Raw genomic sequence first — 23,866 nt, forward strand, 5'->3', positions numbered from 1 at the left:
AAAGTAAGTGTATAAAATGGCATGCCAAGGGATACAGCTAAGCTTTCCAGAAACTCTGCCTTTCTTTTAAGCGATTTTCCCATACATATCTCACCTCCTTTTCAATACCAAACTTATCAAAAGCTGAATTTGCTTCTTCTGTATTTGCTTCTTCCCCTTTCTTGCCACAATCCTCCTGCCATCTAATCTCACTTCTCTGCTCAAATGCCATCAACAGCCAAGTCCAATGGCGTCCTTTTGGACCTCCTCCTGCTTGTCCTCTTGGCAGCATTAGACATTCTGAGCCACTCCCCTTTTTCTTGGACCTCTCCATTCCTACAGCTCACGCTCCTTCTTTTTCTCTGATAGATTCTTCTTGGTTTTCTTCACTAGCTTCTGCTATGTTCCACATGCCCCCAAACGTACCTGATCTCCAAAGTTTGGTCTGCAGCCTTCTTTTCCTCTAACCTTATCATCTCTCACTGGGGCCACTTCATTCAGTTCCATGGCCTCAACTTTCTCCTACCTGATGTAGACTTTAGGATCTAAGTTTAGTCTTCTGTCTGCTCTTAGGTGTGAGACAATAATTTCTGAGTGTTCCTCTACACTTTGATGTCTGTCTTAGTCTGTTCTGGCTACTGTAACAGAATACCATAGACGTAGTGGCTACAACCAATAGTTCTAGAAACTGGAAAGTCCAAGATTAAGGCACCAGGGGATTCGGTATCTGGTAAAGACCCACTTCCTGGTTCATAGCTGTCTTCTCACTGTGTCTTCACATAGCAGAAAGGGTGAAGTCACTCTCTGAGGTCTCTTTTATAAGGGTGTTAATCTGGAACACCTGGGTGGTTCAGTCAGTTAAGACTTCGGCTCAGGTCATGATCTCGCAGTTCATGAGTTTGAGCCCCTCATCAGGCTTGCTGCTATCAGTGCAGACCCTGATTGAGATCCTCTGTCTCCCTCTCTCTGCCCCTCCTCTGCTCGTGCTCTCTCTCTCTCTCTCTCTCTCTCTCTCTCTCTCTTAAAAATAAACATTTATAAGAATGTTAATCTTATTCATGAGGGCTCCATTCTCATGACCTAATCACCTCCCAAAGACCCCCCCCCCCCAACCTCCTAATACCATCACCTTGGGCATTAGAATATCAGCATATGAATTTGAGAGAGGGCACATTCAGTCTGTAGCAATGCTCTTCCATCATCAGAAACTCAGTATTTCCAGAAGCAAATTTATTAATTGACTCCCTGTAGTCCTCCATGCCCTACGAAGTGTCACAACCATTCTACCTGGTGATCATCCGGGGTGGAAGAAAATGGAATAATTTTCACTATTCACTTTCAACTCATATCCAATTGGACCTCCAAAGACCCCAGCCTGCACTTTTCTATGACAACTGCCACTGTTCTAGTTCATAGCTTCACCCACTCTTCCCTATTACAATAACTTCCCAGCATCTTATTTTTTATCTAAACCATCTTACTGAAAATACATATCGTTTACTCTCAAAATTGTTCATTCCATCCCATTCTCTAAGTTCAAAATACTTTATTTTCAAGGCTTTCTATCACTAAACTCAACCCTTCTTGTTAACCTCATCTCCCATATGTTCATTTTAGACATTCTCTCGTTGAGCCACACCACCCAACCGTTCACATCTCTGCTCATGTCATTTCTTCAGTTTCAATAATGTTCTTCCTTCACCTATCAATACTCTACTCATCCTTTTAAGATCTGCTTGGGTAGACAACAGTGTGGTTCTCCTCCTGCTAAACACATAGTAGATTGCACTCTTCTCAGTCCTTCGCATCCAACAGTTATGTCACTTGGTTTGGCCACTGAAATATAAGTACAGTGCCATATGATACTTCTGGACAGAAGTAATATAATTTAGAGTGAGATGGGATAATTTCTCTTTCTTCTATTTATTTCTTTTTCTCTTTCTTTCTGCTTTTCTTTCTTTCTTTCTTTCTTTCTTTCTTTCTTTCCTTTTTCCACTAAAGTGATTGGCAATGTCCCTGATGATGACTGCTCTGACGGTCTAGAATAAAGATGTCATGGACCAAGCTCCCACTCAAACCATGATAGACAAGTAACATGAGCAAGAAATAAATGTAGGTTGTCTTCATGTAAAGTCTGACTCCATTTTTTGATGTTGGACTGCTGATATCTTTTAACCTCACCCCCCCCCTTCCCTTCTGTTCCACATCTACACAAGCTGATTAAAAAAACCCTGGGTGCACCTTTCTTTGATGCCGGTGGGCAGTTCAGACCATGTAAGCCCCTTCTTGCATGAAGGAATACTCACTCTGGCCTATCTTCTAATTATTATAAAAATCTAAGGCTAGTCTTCTTTTCTTGTTCCCTCAAGCCATTTTTAGACTTGCCTACTCCCCCCAGAAACTTCACTATGTGGTAAGTCTTCTCATATCATCTTGCTATATGTGTGGCATTATTAATCTTAACATCTGAACTAAATTTGGGGTGGGAAGCCCCATTCTACTTTTGAGAAATGACCATTATAATTTGGGGTTTGAGGTTTGGTTTCCTTTGCAGAGGCCATAGCTGGGGTGCTACAAAGTGCTATTTCTTGATCTGTGTGTTCAATATATGAGATTGTTCACTTTGTGAAAAATTATTGGTTTGTATGCTTATGATGTGTGTGCATATGTGTGTGTGTGTGTTATACTACAGTAAAAGATTATTTTTAAACATTTATTGAGATTATCCTAAAATAATCTCAACCTTGTTTTCTTTATCATCTCAGTATATGTATTGAAATGAGGTAGCGTGTATGTATGTATATGATCAAAACGTAGTTAATGACAGAAGAAAACAAGCTTTTGAAAAGGAAGCTAATTGTTAAGAAAGGCAGAATGGCATAAATTCTAAATAGAAGTACAAGCAATATTCCTTTGTAATTACAGAAGGAGAATATCATGTAAAGCTTCAGAGAGAAAGTGGAATTATTGGTAGTGCATCAGTCAGAGTGGGCAAGATTATGCTGCATAACCACTGTTTCCATTACCATCAGTGAGTCTTGCCTGTCTGTGAAGTTCATATAAATATAATTCTACAGTATAGTTTCTTTTGTGTCTAGCTTCTCTCACTCAGCATTACATTTACGAGATTCATTCCTTTTGCTGTATGTGTTGGTAATACATCCCTTTTTCTTGCTCTGTAGTATACCATTGCATGAATATACCCACAATTCATTTCTCCATTTTCATGTTGATGGTCAGTTTTTGGCTGTCATAAATAATGCTGCTATGGACATGTCTTTTGTACATATATGAATTCATTTCCATTATGTATATATGCAGGGGGGAAATAATTTGGCATATGATATACATATGTCTTGTTTTAGGAGATACTGCTAAACTGTTGTCTAGTGTGATTATACCAACTTACATTTCTACCAGCAGTGTGTGTTACTCTGTATCTTTGTCAGCTCTTGGTATTGTCAGTCCTCTTAATTTTAGCCATTCTAGTAAAAGGGTAGTGAAATCACCTATGTTCCCTGATGGATAATATTTACTGGCCATTTGATTATCTTCATTTGTGACACCTCTGTTCCAGTCATTCGCACATTTTTCTACTGGATTGTCTGCTTCATTTCTTGTTGATCTTTAGAAGTTCTTTAAATATTCTGGCTCTGAGTCATTTGTGAGTTCTATGCATTGCAAATATATTCTTCTATTTTGAGCTCACCTTCTTATTCTCTTCATGGTAACTTTTGATGACAAAAGCTCTTAGTTTTATCAATGTCTAATAAATACATCAATCTTTTCTTTTTTTGTTATTATTTTCTATGCTCCATGTAAGAAATAATTCTCTACTGGGGCGCCTGGGTGGCGCAGTCGGTTAAGCGTCCGACTTCAGCCAGGTCACGATCTCGCGGTCCGTGAGTTCGAGCCCCGCGTCAGGCTCTGGGGTGATGGCTCAGAGCCTGGAGCCTCTTTCCAATTCTGTGTCTCCCTCTCTCTGCCCCTCCCCCGTTCATGCTCTGTCTCTCTCTGTCCCAAAAATAAATAAACGTTGAAAAAAAAATAAATAAATAATTCTCTACTTCAAAATCACAAAAACATTTTCCTGTTATTTTCTAGAAGCTTTACTGTTTTTCCTTTTACATTTAGTTCTACAATCCATCTGGACTTGCTTTCTTAGTACGGTGTGAGGTAAGGGGTCAAGATTCATTTTTCACATATATATACATATCCAATATATGTTTGCACATTGACTCTTGGTATAATTTAATCCATTAAACGCACCAATTATTTCTCAAATCTCAATTTCTTTAAGGTTATTATATCATTCTTGAGGTTCCTGAAACACTGCCTATAAAGTGGCAACCTCTGTTAAAAACTCCTCATGGTTTCCTGAAATCATTTTATTGGTAGTGAGTGGGGAGAAACCATTATGCCTCCTTACCACTAGTCCTAGAGATTAGCAGGCTGGCACTTCCTCCCTAGCCAGCAATTTCAAGGCTTTCAGGAGATAGCAATAATTTTTGTCCACCAAAACAAAAATTGTCCTTCTCTCTTGGTCCTATCAGCCCACCAGCACACATATATACTTTATCATAAATTAAGTTCCATTCTCTGCCATGGTATTTTGGGAACATACTTTTTTTTCTCAAGTTTATGAGTCCTAGTAGTCTACACAGAGTGAGTACTCAGCAAATAGTGGACCACCGCCTATCACCTATGGGAAGATGTTCTCTTACCTCCCCAGGCGATGACCCACAAGGAGCCACTAGATGTAGCTGTGGAAGGGCCACGGCCTGTCTCTGGATAAAACTGCCCAAGTTCCTACTCCAGGTCTATTTCCCAGGATCAGTGGGACCACATGCAATTCCCCTAACCATCCAAAGCTCAGTCTCATTCATCTGCTCACTTGGGTAGTAATACTCTAGTATTATCATGGGCTTTGTGTTCGTATATGATAGGGTTGTTGTGCAGAATATTACATGCAAAGTGGTTGTCTCACTGCCTCTCATATAGTCTGCACCTAATAAATGTCAACTACTATTATTTCCTGCTATTAATGCAGAAGCCCAACTAACTAATCTGCATCCTCAGGGCCCTTCACAAAATGAAGTTTAGAAAACTGTTATAAGGAGGTGAAATGCTGGTTTTTAGTAGTGTGCATATAGCCAAATGCCCCACCATAGGTTCTCAGGTTTCTTCCTCACAACCCAGAGATACTTTGAAAAAAGAAAAAAACAAAACACTATCTTTAATGTCAAGCTTTTCCCAGAGATAGACAGACTGAAATAAATAAGTAATAAACATGCCAGCAATGAAATAAAAAGAAATGTATTCTTTGGTTACAGTCTCCTTGGATTATCATAGTGACATTGCTTTAGGGTGTCACTTCCAAAATGACTTTTTCACTTGACTCTAAATTTCCAGGGAAAAGAAAATGCTCCCTAATTGAATAGGCCCTTAATGGCATGTGGCGGGGGGGGGGGGGGAGTGAGGATGTGGGGCAAAAGAATAACTATAGTTATCAAAAATAAGTCAATATTAAGATTATAAAATCTCTTTAATTAGTATAATAACAGGGACTGAAGGCCATATCTCTAAAGACTTGGCTTTATGCAGGTATAAGATAAATTTAGCTATCAGAAAGCCAGAGACAACTTTCACTCTTTCTTCCACATAAATCCTAAGAATTATTGTGAACTTATTTGACTAAAGTAACCAAAAAATCTTTTCTCAGAGAATGAAGGAGACTGGCTACTTCAAATAAGAGCACTTTTTATCTCTTCCTTAGAAGTAACTTTTAAAATACTGTGTTTTGCTCGATTTGATCCTTTTTCTCTCCAAATATATCCAGGGTTCCCAACATCTACCTGATGAACAGTTTCAGAGATGAGGCTAAGACTATCTGAGCTGGGGAGACTTTATTAAGGGTGCAAACTTCTCTCCCTCTTAAAACATTTCTTGATATATAGAGAAACAGAGGAAGGATAGGAGCTAACTCTCCATCCAGCTTTTCCAGAGCCCCACTAAAGAGGAGTTTCCTTTAAAACCTGGTCAAGGTGATTCAGGGCTAGTGAACTTGAAAAAGGGTGGGATTTTTTTTGCTCTATTTGGCTTGTGGGCCAAGAATTTAAATACTGACAGGCTCAATATAATGCTTCATCAGTGATGTTTAAGTGAGAGTCATACAACACTGATCCACATACAGGTAAGCAACAACCTGAACAGCAGGCATATCTGAGCAGGGATAGTAATGAACTTGGATAAAAATCCATTTTCCTAACAGTTGCACCTCTCCAGGTGCAGTCCATCTCCCAAGAGGGAAACCAATCACAGCACAAGAGGCCAATCAGAGCAAAATAGCATTCCCAAGATGGATTTCTTTGGTGGCATGCAAAGAAGCATGTATGAATCACCTGGACAGATCTAGAGAAGAAAAAAACATCTAAGGCTCCAGGTCATTCCAGGTCACTTACTGAATTCAGGAGTGATAAGTCAATAGGATGGCGTCCTGGAGCTGGCCTCTGGAAACAGATTCGGGGAGAGCTGGTCACCTCACCGATACCCTCCACACAGCACCAGTAGTCTGACCCCACACCCCCTTGCCTCTCTCAAACCGTAAAATCATCTCACATAAAATAGAAACCATATCGCCTAAAAAATGCGTTTAGCAAAGGAGAGCTTTGTTCATTAGCTTTTTAAATTGAGGTTTGATTCTTTGGCTACTGTGCTGAAAAGTCTCACTGTAGCTTTATACGGGCCTCTCCACCACAAAATGATTTTCTTCACGCACTACGTTACTCAAAACTTCTTTGTTTAGTATTATTTGATTAAAGTACCTTCTGATGTCTTAACAAATAAAAACCATGAACCAAATACTTCTCCCATCCTACAAATCAGTAGATAATGGGTAGCTCTAGGATTGCTTTTCCTTCAAAATTAGGAAGGAAACATGGATAACATTGTCCCCTCAGGAATTGTGGAGCATTAATACTGGAGCAGTACTAGTAACATACTATTAAATTTCAGGCAAGCCACTTAACCTCTCTGCCCTTTCTCCATCTGGAAATTCAGAAGATAAGTGGCCTACATCAACAATGCTATTTCAAAGGCAAACTGGTAAAAGATTGGTAAGCACTTTACAAATATTAAGTGCTCCATAATTACTGCTTGTTGTGACAAACTCTATTTTAAACTCATCCAGGATACAAAATATATATATATATATATATATATATTTCCCTGTCTTCTAGTCTAGGCTGAACGGTATGATCTGGACAAAAATATAGCAAAAAAGAAAATTAATCCTTACTAGATCTTTGGCTGCTATGAAGAAGGGTGCTCTTGAGAGAAATTTGAAGAAGCAAATTTTGATATATTGAAGGGGGACATGAAAGCACAAATAATGCTACTCCAGCAACTGATTCCTTCTTTCCCTGTAACCGGTTCAACACAGATCTCCAAATTTCTCTTTTGTTAAAATACGTAACTTGAAATAGATACTACAGCTAGGGTGGATATTTTGCCTATTAAGTGTAAGGCGTTATGACAAGAGCAGAAGCGGAATTATCCTCAACCTGAAATCACACAAATTTGAACCTTGCAGGAGTTCTGTTCTCCTTAAAGAAAAATGTGGATGCATGAAGATTGTTAAACCTTCCTCTTCTTTGGGCCTACAAGGTGGTCTTGCAAAACATGTTACTTTCACAAACTGTAATCAATTAATTAATTTTTAATCAATTAACAAGTATTTGTTGACCACCTACTACTATGTGTAAAGCACTGTGCTAAGCTCCCATGTATGATACAGTTTAAAACAAAACAAAACAAAAGAACAAAAGATAGTCTCTCTTGCTCTTAAGAGCTCTGAATCTAATTGGACAGATAAGATATACACATGGGGCAAGATAAGTGGCACCATGAGACTGTCATTGATATGAGCCAAATGGCTAGTTCAAATAGTAAGTGAGAGACCAAGGGGCAAACTGTCCTGGGCTGGGATGATCAAGGCAGGCTTCTGAAGACAAGCAGGATTAAGCCCTGGATCTTAGTGTATTGAGTGGGGCGGGAGGCGGGGGATTGAGAAGACTTCATTTAAAGATGACCATGAGAGGTAAATGAAATGAAGGTTGAAATGTAAGCCAGTTGTACCAGTTCTCTTCTGTCTCTCTTTTTCTTTCTCTTTCTCTCTCTCTCTCTGTCTCTCTCTCAGGCACACGCACACATGCACGTAAAATATAAGGGGAGAAAGTGCTCAGAGGTAAGTATGCCATACTTTTTGGCCTTTAAATATTAAACAGACTTCTATTGTACTTATTTTTCCTCCCTTCTCCCTCCTCCTCCTCTTTTCCTTCCTTCTTTAGCCTTAGTCTACTTAGGAATTGGAGTACCGATCACTTTCAACTGTCCTGCAGCACTACGAAAAACTGTAGAAATTCTCATGTCTGCTTCTGGAGAATTCCAAGGCTCTGGGTCTCAGAACCACAGAATCCTATCAACAAAGGAGCTTTAAAGGCCACTTAGTTCGGGGCTCCTGGATGACTCACTTGGTTAAGCATCTGACTCTTGGTTTCGACTCAGGTCATGATCTTGCAGTTGGTGAGTTCAAGCCCGCCATCGGCCTCCAGGCACTGACAGTGGGGAGCCTGCTTGGGATTCTCTCTCTCCTTCTATCTCTACCCTTCCCCCGCTCATGCTGTCTCTCGTGCGCACGTGCACTCTCTCTCAAAATACATAAATAAACTTTAATTTTTTTAAAAAATAATAATAAAATCCACTTAGTTCATGCTACTCTGAAACAAGCCTGACACTGAATCCTTGCAGCAACCACGATGACACTGTGGCCCATCCTGAATATGGTTTCAAAGCTGTTGGAAGAAAATACCTCTGGGGACCCTTCAAACTACATTCTGCAGAAATTACATCTAAGACTCTCAGATTGTGATCAATTTTTTTTTTTTTTTTTTTTTGCCATTTATCATTTGCACGAACGCATTATAAATCAGTGAGTATTTTGGTAAAATGCTGATGACATCAGTTTGAAGATCTAATTTCAAATTCAAGACAGACTGCATGCAGGTCAGCCGAAACTAGTTGCATACATGGTAGTGTCCTGCTTGATTCTCGTCAGTGGACATCAAGGAAGAACAGGAAAGAAGGAGGGGAAAGAAGGAAGAGAATGCCTTTAATTAAGGGCTTCCCCTAGGAAATTACCCAAAGCGTGAGTTGAGGTGCCAAAGAGTCCATGTTGCATATTTAGATTCATCTTCTGTTATACTTACCAATGACAGCCAAGTCAGCTTGCTGGGCATTTAAATTAGGGGAACAGCAGTTTGCTTTTCCAGGTTTAACTATCTGACAAGTTGTACTTAGACTTGACTGACTGTGTCATATTCTCTCCAGCCACCCCCCCCAACCCCCCCCCCCACACACACACACACACATCCACACAGAGGGAGACTCTTACCTCCACCACATATTATATCTAGGGGGATTCTAATCTAGAAAATGAAGAAACTGGGCCTCTTCCCTAGAATAACAGAAAACTAGCATTCACCAACAATAGACAAGTTACTTTTTATAAATCATTCTGTTGTAATAATTGTGTTCTCCTATGTAAGAGTTTTTCACAAAAATATGTCTTTTCTCCTTAAGCAAAGCATTTCAATCCTCAATGGGGGATTTGTGGATCATTGTGGTTTTAAGAACAGTTTACAAACTGGCATAACCCTGGATACAAGTTTTGAACAAAACTCAGGGATGTTTAGGAGAAGCCTTTCAAGTTGAATTTTAGGGGCACCTGGGTGGCTCAGTTGGTTAAACGTCCAACTTCAGCTCAGGTCATGATCTCATGGTGCGTGAGTTTGAGCCCAGCATCTGACAGCTCAGAGCCTGGAGCCTACTTCCGATTCTGTGTCCCCCTCTCTTTGTGCCCCTCCTCCACTCGCACTCCCTCTCTCTCTCTCTTTCAAAAATGAATAAACGTTAAAAAAATGTTTTTAATTGAATTTTAGCCATTTGTATTGCAACATTTGGAAAAGTAGTCTGTTAAAATCCAGAATTAGGCCTGGTCATTTCCATAACCTTTGGTAAAAACTAAGAACTTTACTATAAATGAATGTTTCTTTCTAACTATTAATTTATTGGAATTAGCAGTTTTTTGTCTTAGAAAAATTCAATACATGAAACTAAAATAGAAAAACCAAGAGATGGTGTCATTCAATCAAGCAGGATCAAGCAGCACTTTTCATTTTAAAAACGTGGTCAAAAATAATTGAAGGAATTGTCATTGTTATGTTACTAACATGTTCATTTCTGTATCAATCTTTTCTTTAATTCATTTATTTGCCAAAAAGTATACTCCTTATCTCACTGCAACACGGTGAGATTCTCCACACATCCAAAGAGTTTGTAAAACTGTTTTTTCTTTTTTTTTTTTCCTATTTTTTTTTGAGGCAACTCTCCTGAAATGCCTAAAATGAAAGGGAGTTATTGATGTCTTCCAGAACTTTAATTGCAAGAACAGCTTTATCTCCCAGGCAGACAGACACTACACAAATGTTTGGTTTACCCCGTATCACACAGTTAACAAGGCTCTTGTAGGTTCAAGGAAAACAGATTGTAAGGCTTTGCCAGGAGGACTTAACATTCTAGGGGGGAGAAAACTGACAGATAATTCTGAAGACAGTGAATTTTAAAATAACCTCAACTTAGACATAATCCTCTAGGAAAAGGTAGAGTGTGGAATGGGAGTTTTTAGAAAAGATGAGAATGGGTGTAAAAGGCAAGGAAAGAAATGTGTTGTTTGTTTGTTTGTTTTTTTAACTCTTGTACAACTAGTGCAAGCATCCTAAGAAGATGGTTTGTGCATTGTGAGGGCCCTCATTTCCGACCTAATAATCCAATCTTCCTTAATTCAAAATTGTTCAAACTGTAGAAATAAAAAATCTGACGAAAATAGTCTTGCACCTAACTTGCCTGTTTCAGTTGAATGCTAAGTCTACCTTTCAACTAAGCTTTAAAAACGTAGTTTTCCTGTGCGTGCTGCGCAGGCGCGTTCCCCGCACTGTCCTTGCCCCACCACGGGACAGAAGGTAACAAAGTGTCTTCACATGCTTCTTCTGAGTGTACATCCCGTCTGCGTTTACTAACTTACCAATGGGCTTTGTTTGTAAGGAAGTTACGAGACTGACATTTATGGCTCTCCAGGCAAAAGAGAACAAAAAGAGGAGATTCCGCATCTTAAATCTGTTTACCAGCTGCTGGAAAAGGTCAACTTTGGGCACCAACAGCTCATACAAAATCCAAAGGTATCCGAGCCGGCCCTTCCCCATTTCTCATGTGGGGCTGTAAAACACAAAAGCTGCACAATACCTGCCAATAGACTGACTGCCAGACTAAATTAAGGCATGGTGAAGAAATTACATGTGCTTCTGTGAGAAATGGAGTCTTGAAAGACCAGTTCTTTGCTCACATCCCATGAGTTAAATTGCTTAAAAGCAGACATTGTGGTTATGGTTCCCCGCCATGTGGTATTTGCTGAGCTCTCACTGGATATCCTAAAACACTTAAGCCTAAAGGGTTTAGGATGTCTTTGGAGGCCATAATTTGGAGAGAACAACTTTATCTTTGTGGGAGACACAGGACACAACCCAAATGTTTGTTAGATCCCTTCTCTTTTTCTTGACGAGCTTATCACACAGTTCTCAAGCAAATGGTATGGGAAAGTAAATGATTTCGTGGAGAAGAATCACTGTGGTTTACCAATGCTAAGGCTAGAGGCTTCAGTCAGGTGACACTCTAGGTTCACAGAGAATTGAAGACAAGTTGAACATAGTTCCTCAAAAGTCAGTAAGATACGGGTCATATACCTTGACACTGGATTTGTAGGGAAATGCCAAGAAAGTTCAAAGGTGGGATTTGTTACAATGGTAGAGGGGTAAATGTTCCAGGCAAATGGGAGAGAGATGGCAGGAGAGGTCAGCAGGTACCTACAAAGGGATTTTCTAACCCAAGGACTACTCTTTAGAGAATTTTCTCTTGTATTAAAAGGACTACTTGGGCCAAAGAACTAAGAGGGGGTAGACAGAATAGTAGAATTTTCAAACAGACAGAAATGTTGAAATACTCATAAACCACACATGGATCATCTCATCTCTGCTTAAAATCCTCCATGGGTTTCTTCTCACTTCTCTTCATGTGAAACCCATGGCCTGGTCCCCATCCCTGCCCGTCTCTGCAACCTAGTCCCACAGGACAGCCTCTCCAACTTCACCCCACTCCCACCCCCACCACGCCCACCCCGCACTCCCTCTGCTGGTGGTCCTCATGCTCACCTACCTTGTCAGTCTCAGGGTCTCTGCCCATCATGCTGCTTTGACCTATGCTCTTTCTTTACCTCTCTGATGGACCCACCATCATTTGTAATCATTTCATTTAGTTGTTTATTTGTTTTTGGTCTACTTGTACTATCCGATAAGCATCTTAAAGTCAAAGACCATGTCTTTCTTGTTCTGTTTTATTATCAGGGTGAATCACAATACCTGGCACCTGGTAGGTGCTACACAAAAGTTTGTTAAACAAAATAATGCAAATGAAGGCACTGAGGTTAAAAGAGATCATTTCCTGGAGCTCTCCCATACCGTTAACAGCAGAAGTTGGCTGGCCACTCAGATTTCCTGAGAAATCCTGGTTTCCAGGGGGAGCTGGAATACTCTCAGGTAAGAGCATCAACATTTATACAGAATTTATGACTTCAGGTGACATTTGTCCTTTTGGAGAGATCATTCAAGAGAAGAAGCTTTGAGAACGAGACTGAGTGAAGTCACCTGCCCTAGGGGTATTCAGAGTGCGAACTGATGCCCTTGACCACACCCCACCACCCCCCACACCCACTTCCGGGTTTCCTTTCTGTCTCTTGTCTTAGAATTACTCTCGAAGGCTATGGTTGCTGGTCTTCACCCTCTGGTTTTCCTTCTTTTCTTATTTCTAGCACATGCTCTGTTCCGCCCTTTGGAATGTCCTATCTATATGCCCAGACCATTGCTTGGAGGTGAAATTGCAGCTTTTCATTTCTCGTGCTTATTTGGGGGGTGTGGAGAAGTGAGATAGAAGAAAGAGGCAAGAGCTTAAATAACATTCTGTTGTCAGCTAAGATATGAATCCAGCCATTTATTAGATGTTATCTTATGCTAGGAAGAAGAAGACACTTTATTGATTTACTTTTTTTTGTTAACATTTTAAAGGAAATTTCAGTCTTGATTTGGTAACTCCCCTGAGAACCTTCAGTACCACAAAGGGTGTTACAAAATCTAAAGTCTCAAGGGTCTAAAATCATTTAAACTAATAAACATGACATACAATCCTTTGTGGGGCCTTGGGAAGGGTAATAAATATCATGAAATCAAGCAATGATCAGCTGTTAAAACTCCCCAAAGGGCAGTCATCACAGGCTGAATGATTTGTTCTTGGTGTTCGTTTCTTTTTAACCTCATCTTTTCTTCATCATCATCCCATTTATGCTCACAGACCCTTTCACAGGCAATAATAATACTAATAATAGCTAGCCTCTACTGAATGCCTACTATGAGCCAGGGACTTCACATTTTCTTTATTCCTTACAACAACCCTAATAGTTAGGTATGGTTATCAACATTTCAAATGAAAAAATTAACATTTAGAGAAGTTACGTATATTGCTCAAGATCTGTAAGTAAGTAAGTAAGTAAGATCTGTCAGATACTCTAAGCCTATATCTAACACCAGTGGTTGTGCCCTTGGTGGCAAGGGTGGGGTGAGAGCATGGGAGAGTGGGGGAGACTTTAGTCCTTTTCCACATACCAATGTCCACCAGCCCAAATACAGAATCTAAAGACAGAAGAATCTGTGTTTGCTATGCAAACCCTACTTCAGAATAATTTCCTTGATCTCCTCACCCCCTTCCCAACATGTTTGCCACATCTGAGGTCATTTTATATGTACCATTATATGACATATCATTATGTCACATTTCATGCAAACACAATCAAGTACCATGGAAATTTGAACTTCAACAATTGGATTCAAAATCTAGTGTACTGGATTTTGCATCATGGCCAGCAAACTAAAATTTTTACATAACAAACTGAGTCTTCTTACTTATTTTCTTCAGCTCTCTGTGTATCCAAAATGCTTTTATTTGATGCTATCTGTGCAGTTGGGAACTACATTAGGACATAAGGTACATACTTGATCTTTCAAAAAGCATCCGGAGCTAGGGAAGCCCATTACGTTAGAACCTCTTTGTTCAATATAAACAGGGATAGAAACCCAAACAAAATGTGTCTAACTGATGTACTATCTCTAAAGCCTGATTGCTAGCAGCAGTGAGAAGATGCTAAAGATCCCAAAATTGTCTTCGATACAAAGCCTCTCTCCCACTGCCCTTTCTATGAAGCCAGCCCCATTAGAGCTAGCTTCGAGTGTTTCTCACAACCAAAAGAACACAACAAATCCCACACCCACGTGGAATTTAAGCAACATATTATTAGACAAGTAGTGGGAATTACAATTTTAAAGACTAGGCATGCTTATGGTCAATTTAAAAAGCAGAAAACAAAATTTTATCTATGCTATTGTGGAAGAAGAATATTTTTGAAATATTGCTTTTCCCCAGTATTTCCTTTTCTGCCTTTGACTCCTCCCTCTGCTCAAGCACTGGATTAGACCTTTGTCATCTCAGGAAAAGGTCAAGGTAGCATTAAGCAGAGAAAGGGACTCTTCAGATTTCTGAATGGAATCCCTTAGAAGAACAGAAAAGACCAAGACTAGAAAAAGATTAGGATAGGAGAATTGGAAGAGGAGCATAGAGAGCAGAAGGTCACAGTGACAGGGGCCTGGACTTTACCCTAGAGGCTCTTCTCCAAAGAGGAGGTAAGGCCCCAGAGAAGAGGTGGCAGGATGTTTAATGGTCAAGAGCCTTCCCTGTGCAGTTCCCCAGCAGGGCCATTGTGTGAGAGTCAAACAATGATCTCCCCACACCCAAAAGTGGCACGGAAGGAGTCCTGAAATCCGATGAGACCACATGGGGTTATGGGAGTCTCCCCAGTGGCTTCTTCAATGGCTGGCGATAAACAATGCACAAGGAACAATCATGGTGATGGACATCTCAGAAGATGCTGATGAGGCTAGACGAAATTGACGATCCAGTGCAAGCTCCCTAAGAACATAGATCTGACCAAGGAGAACGAAGAGAGAGGTATAGCAAATCAACTGAAATTACGTGTCTGCCACACCCAGAAGAATGGGGGTGGAAACAGAAATTAATACACCAAGTCAGAGCAAAGTAAGAAAGTTAAGTATCTTGCTTTTCTGCATTTAGGGACTAAATTCCATACCTTCTAACCTGTGATTAAAACCGTAAGTGAGATTTGTGAATTAACATTTAAAAAAAAATGAGGAACCACCATGATTTCTCTGAAAATGTGTGTTTTTGTCTTCAAAGGGAGAATAATAAAAAGGTCTATAATCTAGAATTAGAATGCACACAAAGAAATAATAAATTATTATCAAATGATACCTAAGTAATTATGTGTTGGAGTTGTTAGATGGTGAGCTTTCATTTTCCCTCATTTTTATTGCCCATGCTTGTGGGTTTTATTGTTGTTCTTATTGTTTTAAGAAATGAAGACAAAGGGAGAGAAAGAAGAGAGAGAGAAACGGAAAAAAAAGATTAAGAAGAGAAGGCTCTTTAAGTAATGTTATGTAGCTAGAACATATGGCCAATGGTAAAATATGGAGTGGGAAATGCGGAAGGGGAAAAATTGTAGATGGTCTTAAATCTCAGGCTGAGACCCTGCAATCAATGAAGAGCCACATAGTCAAATCTATTTAAAAACAGCACTCTGGTAATTTAGGGGTAGGGCTCCTAAGATCAGAGATAGGGAAATCAGCTCCCAGGTTATTGCAATGATGTTGACATAAAATCATGAAACAGTTCAGGGGGTGGTAGCAGGAATGGAAAAGCAGGTCTGGAGGAAAGAGCTATTTAGGAGGTAGCAAGTTAGTGAACAATGGGTGAAAAAAATCATCACTGAGAATGACACTGAGCTGTCAAACCTTCAGCCTCCTTTGAAGTGGCTGGGCTTTTATGAGGAGGTTGAGCAGCTTGGGTGTCATTTTGAAACTGGACAGAACTAAAGACTGCTGGGGAATGCTGGCCACTTAGCGACCTGCACAGAGAGCAGCTTCAGACCACAGCTACCGACCTGCTATCCTGGGGCTATAGGCCTCCTCCTCTCCCACTGTTCCAAGCTGCCTGACCACTAATGGGAAATGCCTGCAACCAGAGCAAAAAATAAAGCACCGAAGCTTCCGGATCTCCTCTTCACACTGCCCAACTAGGAGAGGAAAGCTGAGTCAAGAGCTCCTGCCTCCATTTCTGTGAGATTCATCTCCTCCTTTCAGCAACCCCTTTGTAGTTGGTGGAGCACAGCTCTCCCTAAGGCCTGGTCACAGGGATCTCCCCTTTTGCTCTACAAGCAGCAATGAGGCCAGCAAATTTGAACACGATTTTTTTTTGAAGGCTTGAGTATTACAAAAAATAAATACATTCGGAGGACAACATGAATCCCCCAAATTCATGAGATCCAGCCCCCTCTCCTGGATCACACAGCCCATCTTATTCCATGGGCCCCAGGACAGAAGCAGGGGCCCCTTGTACCTTCCATCCTTGGCCTCAAACTTCTTCCTCTCGGTAGAGGCCATCTCTAATTCCCGCCACACCAGAGGCACAGCATTCCCGACCAACCATTTGAACTCTGGATTTATTGTTTTCTTTACAGCTGCCCCTGGTCCCAAGAATTCTGAAAAAAGTAGTTGTATCATTTTTACTATATTTTAAGTTTTGAAGTGATAAACAACCTTTTAAGAAAGGTTAATATTAGAAAAAAAAGTTTTAGAATTGCTCACAGATTTTAAAAACCTTCAGAAACATATTAGTATTTTTGTATATTCTTTCTTCTAGTGTTTATATATAAATATATTACATAGCTTTAACTATACTATATATACATATACCTGGTTTTTTGTTACATTATTATATCATAGATATGTTCTCATATTGACTTTTATACCCTTTATTTTGTTTTTTGGTTTTTTTTTTTAACAATTTCTAAAGTTCCATGATTACATTACCATTTCTATATTTAGGGCTATTAGACTGCTTCCATCATAAAATGATTTCTCATTCATTTTTTTTCTAATTATATAACGATTTTAATTGTTGAAAATGTGGACTCTAAGAAAAATAATAAAACCACCTACACACAAAATTGTGACATACAGTGTACAGATCTGATTTCAACCTTGTCTCATTTGCTTTAGCCTTATATGGTTACACGGCTTACACGGTTACAGGGATTTAAGCTTATATGGTTATTCTTCATAGAGGAAATGGGCTCTAAGGTTATTGTCAGTCATTTGATCCCAATGAAGCTCTTGTCTCAGCACAAAGTCCCAGACAGTTCTTCCCCACGTTGAAGCTAGCTCAAATCTCAGTTTTTTAGATAGTACCACTGCCATCAGCAGTCACCCGGAGGCAGTCCTGTCTTCCCAGGGGCTTGATCCGCAAAACCACAGATCTTAGTCTCCCATTTTCTCCTCTTCTGTAGACTTCCGCCCCTCTGGCGAAGCCAGCAGAATCTCCAATAATGTGTCTTCTCCAGGGCCAGTTGTCTTACATTAAGAGATTGCCTGGGAGCTTCCAGTCTGCACCACCCAAATGCTCAAAGCAGGAATTGGCAGATTTCTTAATTTCTACATTATTTTTTTACATTGCTGAGTGTTTTATAATTGCTTTACTCAGCAAGCCTGGGAAATGTGTAAGTAGTCATCAGTTTACAGATGTGGGAATTACGGTTCAGAAAGGTTAAAGACTGCCTTAAATAGACACAAAATTATATCATTAGAGAATCAAATGAGAACTCTCTTTTCTATCAAAGTTACATTCCTCTTGGGGTAAAGATAAACGAAATTGTAATAAAGAAAGTACATGTATTGGTCCAATAAAGGGATGGGGTGGGGAGCAAAGCAGAGAGAAGGAGGTGAAAGGCAGATGGAAGAGCAGAGAGATTGCAACAAAAGGCAGAGGTTGTAGGGGAAAAAAAGCAATTTTGTAGCCTTGTCCTCTCAAAAAGGCCTCATTGTGTGTGCGCATTTGTGTTTGTGGGGAGCATGTTGGTTCCCGACTTGATCCACGTGTAGGCTGTTTGCCGATTGGCTCACCTCCATTCTTGTACGAGCAGAAAGGAGGCTTCCTACCCACCCACCACCCATCCCACCACCCCTTTCCTTCAAGGGTCGCTTTTGAGTTGTACATGTGGAGACAGAGGGTTTGAGCCTCACATGGGATTAGTGTCAGTGCACGCCAACAACCTACCCTTCACTATGCTTACAATGACTCCTCCAAGCCTCATCATGCTCTTCAGCAACCCTGCGCTTAGCACCATCCCAAACTCCTGGACAGCTCTTCCCTCCCATCCTACCCCAAATCATGCTGTCACTGCACAGCGGGCTTCAGGGGAGGGGATGGATTGCAAGACTACACTTCTCTTCATTGTCTCAACCCTCAGGTCCTCAGAGCACCATTAACAAGGCTGCTCTATTCAAGGTTTGAGTTTTGATCAGTTTGATCAAGGTTTTGAGTTGTCTGTGGGTGAGGGGAGAGGGGAAGCTTTCCTTCCCCTGTATACCTTTTGTATAGTTTTTAAATTTTGTATTGGGTGTGTTTATTACTTACTCAAAGGTAAAAACTAAGATAAAGCCATGAATGTTATATATAACTGTTTCCAGAGTCCAACTAAAGGAAACATCTCATAGAGTTCTACTCGTTGGCGTACCTCAGTTCCAGGTCTGACTTTTTGGCCCAGGATCACCTCTCTACTTCTCCCTCTCTTAGTAAAGGTCACATTTCAATTCTTAGAATGAGAATCTCATTCATAGAAACCCCAACTTCCTGGCCACAATGGTGTGCCCTGACCTGCAATCTGGCTTGACAACCAAAACAACCCATAAGGCACCCTAATCAGCAGAAGTCTAATTCTCAAAATCTGAGCAATTTCATCTAGAATAACCATTATAAAGTTGTCATCTAGAACAACAGTAATCCAGGATGGCCTTTGCCAATTCATTTCCCAATATTTTCTGGATTCCCTCTGCCAGGGTCAAGAGGAGACGTGATTTCTCATTCTCTTTGTGATCTCCTGATCTTGACTGTGTGTGCCCTATGGTAAAAATACACACCCACACACATCTGAAAGGTAAATAATAATTCTTAGAGATCATATTGTCTAAATCATATTAAATGGAGAAAACTTCCTACGTGTTCTGATAAACTGCAAAGACTTATCCTGAAATAAACTCTGAAAATAGACCTTACATTATTCCCCGGTGCCAGTATTTGTTTCCTTTTCTTCAATCTCCAACTTCCAGCTGTGTCCTAAAGGTTTACAGGTGACAAAGACACTGCCATCACAAGTCCTGCTCAAACAGAAGAACTATTTACCTCTGATCTTTATTCTTAACTACATTAAACAAAAAATAAATGAAAAAAAAAAAAAAAACCAAACAAACATAAAAAAACAACCCTGACAGTCACTTTGAATTCATAGGTTCTGACAAGGTCATGTCATCTGCAAATAGAGATAGCTTTACTTCTTTCTTTCCACTCGGATGTATTTTCTTTTCTCTTTATTGCTTAATTTCCTGGGCCATAACCTCAAGTACAATGTTAATAGAAGTGGTAATAGCAGACATCCTTATCTTGTTTCTGATCATAGGAAGAAAGCTTTAGTCTTTCACTATCTTGTATGTTAGCCGTGGGTATTTTGTAGATGCCTTTTATCTGGTTGAGGAAGTTCCTGTTCAATTTCTAGTTTGTTGAATCTTTTTAACAGAAATGTGTTGGGTTATCTTCAATGCTTCTCCTCCATCTATTGTGATGATCGTGTAGTTTTATCCTTTATTTTATTATGTGATGTATTATTTTAATTGATTTTCACATGTTGAGCTAACCTTGCATTCCTGGTATAAAGCTGACTTGGTGTGGGTGGTAATCCCTTTAATATGCTGCTGGATTGGGTTTGTTAGTATTTTGTTGGAGATTTTTAGATCTATATTCATAAAGGATATTGTCTTTTGTTTTCCTTCCTTGTGATATCTTTGTCTAGGTTCAGTTTCGGTGCAATATTGATCTCATAGAATGAGTTGGAAAATCTTCCTTCCTCTTCCATTTTTTGAAAGAGTTTGTGAAGGATTTGGGTCAATTCTCTAAACCTTTGGTAAAAATCACCAATTAAGCCATCTGGGCCTGAGATTTTCTTTGTAGGGAAACTTCTTGTTTACAAATGACTTTAATGGTGAAGCCTTTTCTTGCTTTTAAACAAACATAGAATGATTCATGCTCCCCAGGTTACCACTACCACAACTCCTCTTGGTCTGACATCGAAGAGAAGAATCACTGTGGAAGAGATTGAATATGATTTGTTCATTGACCTCTAAAGTAATTCTTACACTCTCTCTGGTGCTTCTGCCAAGAGAGGATTTTCCATCTTTTCTAACAAGGAGGCAGGGACCTGGGTAACAATGAGAATTGAATCAACAGTTTGTAGCTTCATGAAGAAATTCCTTTTTTGTTATAAATTGCAAGAACATGTATACATAATATTTAGAATACTATTCCTATTATTTTGAACCCTAATTAATAGATATTAAATTATTATTGAAATGTTAATAATATATTCAGTTGTATAAGTTTATCTGCATTAAATTATCTGTTCCATATCCGCGCTAAAAATATAAAAACATACACGGAGGGATACAACAGGGTAATAGTTATTTCTAGAGAGAGAGTGGAAAAGAATTAGAGATAGAACTTTAGTTGTATAGATAATATTTGCTTGCTTTTTAAAATGAGAGGAAGAGGGATTGCCTGGGTGGCTCAGTCGGTTAAGCATCCGACTCTTGATTTCAGTTCAGGTCACCATCTCGTGGTTCATGGGTTTGAGCCCTGCATTGGGCTCTGCACTGACAGCTCAGAGCCTGCTTAGGATGCTGTCTCCCTCTCTTGGGGCCCCTTTCCCGCTCGTTCTCTCCCTCTCAAAATAAATAAATAAACAAAAAATAAATAAACATTAAAAATTCTTTTCAAAAATAAATGAGAAGAAGAGAAATTTGAACAAATGATACATTCATGTTAACATGTCAAATTTGGGTAGAAGGTTCTTGAGTGTCTAATCTTGATGGGCAGGTCAAACAGGGATTATTTAAATAAAGGAACATTGATGTTTTAGATGGTGCTTTTTTAAGTTTAATGTTATGATAATAAATGAAGGAAGTGAACAGTAAATTACAAAAAGAGGAAATGAAATTGCCCCACCCTAATATCCTTCTGGACTGAGGGACTTACTTACTCCTCCAGCTTTGGGAATTGCCTTGGCTAAAGAAATCTGCCTCACCCATGCTCCCCTTACTCAGTCACCCTTCATCCAATGGTTGGTCAGTGCAGGTATGAAAACCTGTTCCCTTGCCCTAACTTGGAACAATTCTGAAAAGACGTCCCAGCTTCAAAGTCCCCCATGGTTTATCTGAGACAATTGTGAAATTGCCCCTCAGCCCAGCTTCTCCCTCTGTTGAGTCCTGCTTTGTTCGTCTCCCCCACAGGTATTGACCCCAAGAACTTTCTGATCACAAATCTCCATCTTGGGATGTGCGTTCTGGAGAACCCCACATGCGACATATATGTATGTATATAATACAAACCTCACTATAACCACAGAAAAAGCTCAATTTAAACCAGAAACATTCAATTATGGTCAGAGCAGAATGGTAGATGCCGTGCTGTGGCAGAGCTTGCCAGTTTCCTATACAATGTTTACCGCCCCTTTTCACCCAGTGACAGAATCCTGACTTGATTTTGAGACAGCAGTGGTGCTCTAATAGGAGGATATATTTCCCAGCCTCCCTTGTAGCTAGATGTAGATATGTAGAGAGATAATTTATTTATTATTTATTTATTATATTATTATATTTACATGACATTACATTATACGTGATGTTACATTCACATTTACATTATAAATAAAGCATATGAAATGACTTCAGGAAGTCCACCAACACTTTAGGAAAGTAAACTCAGTAAGTATTTTTTGGGCAGCTTTCTTCCTCTTTCCTGCTGCAGATGGGGATGTAACCGCTAGAGCTCCAGCAATCATACTGTGACCCTACGGACGGCAGCCACAGTGGCACGTACACAGCTGGGGTGCCTAATGATTTCATGAAGCACCGTATCATTCTGCTTCCTCTGGACTTAACAAAATACAAGGGCTTTGGGGAATCTACATATGAAGCTTTGTCAACCTTAAGCATTTCAGCCACTTAGTTTTGTTTTGTTTTAATTTTTTGATATCTTTATTTTTTCGAAGTGGCTGTTACCGTGACTTTATTATTTGCTTGTTTGTTTTTTGCCACTGTTAGTTTTTTACTTTCTATCATAAACTGCCAAACCTAATTATAACCGAAGCAAATGGGTTACAGTCTAAAGGTAAATAGAAAATGAAAAAATAACTTTGGAAAATGAGTGTTGGCTTGTCAATGTTCTTAAGGAGTAATTCTATTTGCAGAAATAAATCCTAAGGAATTGTGTGTGTGTGTGTGTGTGTGTGTGTGTGTGCATGTGTGTGTGAAGCTTTAACAACAGAGACATTTATACTAAGAAAATAGAAACTACCTAATAGCAAACATAATGGAATGGATAATAAAATGTGATGGCATTCACTGAATTAAGAATTAAGGAAACAAAGAACATTTTTATTTAAAAAAAATTTTTTGGGAACAATTTAAAAATATAGAAATTTATGAAGTAAAAGAAATCGCCTCCCTCTCCTACTATACCATCCTCACTCTTAACTGTTTAGTCTAGTGTATATATTTCCATAATTTTTCCTGTATCTGTATGAACAAATACAAATATATGTTCACATTACAAGGTGTTTCAAAATTGGATTATAATCCATATATAAAGAATATATTGTACTGTGAGCATTTCTCCTTTCTCCATGTTACTGATAATTAACATGGAGACATGATCACAGTACAATAAAAAGTTTTACAAATAATATATAAAGTTGAGGGGCATCTGGGTGGCTCAGTCGGTTAGGTGTCCAGCTTCGGTTCAGGTCACGATCTCATGCTTCGTGGGTTTAAGCCCCACGTCAGGCTCTGTGCTGACAGCTCCAGAGCCCGGAGCCTGCTTTGGATTCTGTGTCTCCCTCTCTCTGCCCCTCCCCTGATCACACTCTGTCTCTCTCTCAAAAATAAATAACATTAAAAAAATTAAAAATACTTATATAAATTGATATACAGCAAGATCTCAATACTTTCAAAAAGTGCCTAGAAAAAAAGCCTGAAGTGAAACATATAATAAACAAATGTGTAAATGAATGAATATTAAATTCTAATTGCCAATATTAATAGTTTACTATAATAATAAATACATTTTCTCCCAGAACTAATACAGAGTTTTTCCACAATCCACACAAGACTAAAAGTAAAAATATCTTACTATATTTCAGGGGAAATATGGGAGACGGAGGGCACATATTTGAACCACCTGCCTCCCAATCCCATCCAAAATGACCTAGAAAACTTAAAAATATGCAAAACCCTAAATCAGTACTGGAAGCTAGGGAAGGAAACCACACAAATGCCAGAAACTTCAAAAGAATTTCTTCTAAATCCTGTGCAGTTGGGACCATATTTAAAAAAAGACATCCAAGGCCAAATTTGCCAGACACCAAAGGAGAAACATCCCCTGGAGGGGTAAGGCCTTGGAAGCGGACTGCAGGACGACATTAGTGATCCTTTTCAGT

At 39.4% G+C, this 23,866-nt stretch overlaps 1 long non-coding RNA gene across 1 annotated transcript in view; it reads left to right on the plus strand.

Moving 5' to 3' along the window:
* LOC116738308 overlaps positions 1 to 23,866 on the plus strand; it is a 66,322-nt gene that overhangs the window by 14,033 nt on the left and 28,423 nt on the right. The window contains exons 4-6 of the long non-coding RNA XR_004344084.1: positions 8,328 to 8,562; positions 12,492 to 12,683; positions 21,660 to 21,739. This is a non-coding gene — a long non-coding RNA (uncharacterized LOC116738308). The remainder of the gene's footprint in view (positions 1 to 8,327; positions 8,563 to 12,491; positions 12,684 to 21,659; positions 21,740 to 23,866) is intronic.

The sequence above is a fragment of the Lynx canadensis genome, chromosome C2, assembly GCF_007474595.2.
Source record: "Lynx canadensis isolate LIC74 chromosome C2, mLynCan4.pri.v2, whole genome shotgun sequence".
NCBI classification, from domain to species: Eukaryota; Metazoa; Chordata; class Mammalia; order Carnivora; family Felidae; genus Lynx; species Lynx canadensis.